A 3518-nucleotide genomic window follows, 5' to 3' on the forward strand; every position below is an offset into this window, starting at 1 on the left:
ATTAATTTTCATGAAGTTTATACACCAAATACATTCTTATACATTTTAAAATTACTTTGATCTATACTAATACACAAGTGAATTGACCTGTGGATTCAGTATAAGCGGGCACCTGGTTTGCCAGCATCACAGAAACCAGCTTGAAACAAAGTGTAACAGCTTGGAACTGGTGTAATATCACATCAGTATAAAAAATATAGGTATGAACTAGGGCTGTCAATTAATTGCAGTTAGCTCACGCGATCAACTCAAAAAAATTAATTGTGATTAATCACAGTTTTCATTGCACTATTAAACAATAGACTACCTATTGAAATGTATTAAATATTTTTGGATGTTTTTCAACATTTTCAAATATATTGATTTCTGTTACAATACAGAATACAAAGTGAACACTGCTCACTTTATATTATTATTTTATTACAAATATTTGCACTGTAAAAATGATAAACAAAAGATATAGTATTTTTCAATTCGCCTCATACAATTACTGTAGTGCAATCTCTTTATTGTGAAAGTGCAACTTACAAATGTCAATTTTTTTGTTACATAACTGCACTCAAAAACAAAACAATGCAAAACTTTTGAGCCCACAAGTCCACTCAGTCCTATTTTTTGTTCAGCCAATCACTAAGACAAACAAGTTTGTTTACATTTGCAGGAGATAAATCTACCCACTTCTTGTTCACAATGTCACCTGAAAGTGAGAACAGGCATTTGCATGTCACTTTTGTAGCTGGCATTGCAAGGTATTTATGTGCCAGATATGCTAAACATTTGTATGCCCTTTCATGTTTCGGCCACCATTCCAGAGGACATGCTTCCATGCTGATGATGCTTGTTAAAAAAATAATACGTCAATTAAATTTGTGACTGTACTCCTTGGGGGGAGAATTGTATGTCTCCTGCTTTGGCAAAGTAATTTTGAAATGTGAAGCAATGCAGAAATGCAAGCATTTCCGGACATTAGTATACATTTGAGTGTTATGCTACATTTTATAGGACAGAAATAACAAGACTAAAAGTCCACATATTTTTAGCCTAATTCCTCTGCACCCATCCTTAAAATATGAAATTAAATGGTCTTTTGTTTGTTTGTTTGTATTTTGTTTTCTCTGGATGAAGTTTCTCTTCACACTATGTCCCTGGCAAGCCCCTGGCCATCAATGTCTTTTAAAGGAGGTGAGGTTTTATCAATTATCGCTTCAAGTGTCAGTACACAAACCAAAGAAATGGAGATAGAATTTAAATGCCAAAACCCCCAACCACCTCAAACTGACATCAAAACAAAAATTCTTTTAAAAATAACAATATTTTCCAACTTATACAGCTCAGAATGTAGCATAAAAAAAACAGAGAATCATTATTCATCCTTTGTAGTGAATTCTTTGTATAAAAATGAATTGAGAGTTTTGATTGTTGGCAAACCCATATGATGCTCTCTTAGATACAAAGAATAGCAAAAGTCAACATAGAAGTTGCAGAAATGTGTGTGTGTGTGTAAACATGTGCACACCAAAACATACATATACCCTCACTTTAATACCTTTATTCTCTTTTCCCCTTTGCAATCACAGCAGGAATGCCAGCCAGTGCTAACTGATTCAGCAAGAGAGCATGAGGAAAAAGTTGAAGGTTTGCAGGCAAGCGGGGCTCTTTGTGCTACAGACAACAGTATGTATGTGCCCATTATTAAAGGCAGAAGAACAAACTATCCAACTGCATAGGAAAGATAGGAAGTATGGCAAGAGACTACCATGGCTGACCAGGAGATCTTCAGAGATCTGAAACTCAACAAAAGAATCCTACAAAAAAGTGGAAACTAGGTCAAATTACAAAGGATGAATATAAAATAACACCAGTATGTAGGGACAAAATTAGAAAGGCCAAGGCACAAAATTAGACTAAACTAGCTAGAGACATAAAGAGTAACAAGAAAAGATTCTGCAAATGCATTAGAAAGACAGGGTAGGACCCTTACTCAATAGGGGGTGGTGGTAGAGAACACTAACAGAAAATGTGGAAAGGGCAGAAGCGCTAAATGACTTTTTGTTTCAGTTTTCACTAAAAAGTTTCTTAGGCCTTGGCTACACTCGGGATTTCACAGCGCTGCCGCAGCGGTGCTATGAAGCGCGAGTGTAGTCGCAGCGCTGTATGTACTCCACCTCGCCGAGTGGAATAGCTTGCAGAGCTGTGAGCGAGCGTGCAGCGCTGCAGGCTCTGATTACACTGGCGCTTTACAGCGCTGTACTCGCTGCGCTTGGGGAGGGCGTTTTCACACCCTTGAGCACAGCAAGTTGCAGTGCTATACAGCGCCAGTGTAGCCAAGGCCGTAGCAACTGGACATCTAACTTACAGAATGCCAGTGAAAATGAAGCAGGATCAGAGACTAAAATAGGGAAAGAATAGAATTATTTAGAGAAGTTAGATGTTTTAAAGTCAGTGAGGCCTGATGAAATACATCCTAGAAAACTCAAGAAATGGACTGAGGAGATATCTGAGCCATTAGCGACTATCTTTGAAAAGTCATGGAAGACAGGAGAGAGATTCCAGAGGATTGGAAAAGAGCAAGTATAGTACCTATCTATAAAATGGGAAATAAAGACAACCTGGGAAAATACACACAAGTCGGCTTAATTTCAGTACCTGGAAAGATAATGGAGAAAATAGTTAAGCAATCAATTTGCAAACATCTAGAAGATAATAAGGTGATGAGTAACAGTCAGCATGGATTTGTCAAGACCAAATCATGTCAAACCAACCTAATAACTTTCTTTGACAGAGTAACAAGATTTGTGGATAGGGGGCAAGTGGCAGATGTGGTATATCTCGACTTTAGTAAAGTTTTTTTACTGTCTCTCATGACCTTCATTAACAAACTAGGGAAATACAACCTAGATGGACATAAGTTTGGTGCATAACTGGTTAGGAAACCATTCCCAGAGAGTAGTTATCAGTGGTTCACAGTCCAGCTGGAAAGGTATATTGAGTGGGGTCCTTCAGGGATCATTTCTGGATCCAGTTCTATTCAATATCTTCATCAATGATTTAGATAATGGCATAGAGAGTACTTATAAAGTTTGCAGATAATACCAAGCTGGGAGGGGTTGCAAGTACTTTGGAGGATAAGATTAAAATTCAAAATGATCTGGAAAATTTTAGAAATAGTCTGAAGTAAATAGGATGAAATTCAATAAGGACAAATGCAAAGTACTCCACTTAGGAAGGAACACTCAGTTGCATACCTAAAAAATGAGAATTGACTGCCTAGAAAGCAGTACTGCAGAAAGGGATCTGGGCGTTATAATCGATCACAAGCTAAATATGAGTCAACAGTGTAACACGGTTGAGAAAAAAAATAAATACCATTCTGGGATTTATTAGCAGGAGTGTTGTAAGCAAGACATGTGAAGTAATTCTTCTGCTCTACTCCACACTGATTAGGCCTCAACTGGACTATTGTGTCCAGTTCTGGGTGCATCATTTCAGGAAAGATGTAGACAAATTGGAGAAAGTCC

This window comes from Terrapene carolina, unplaced genomic scaffold (assembly GCF_002925995.2).
Source record: "Terrapene carolina triunguis isolate 2854851 unplaced genomic scaffold, T_m_triunguis-2.0 Scaffold121, whole genome shotgun sequence".
Taxonomy (NCBI): domain Eukaryota; kingdom Metazoa; phylum Chordata; order Testudines; family Emydidae; genus Terrapene; species Terrapene triunguis.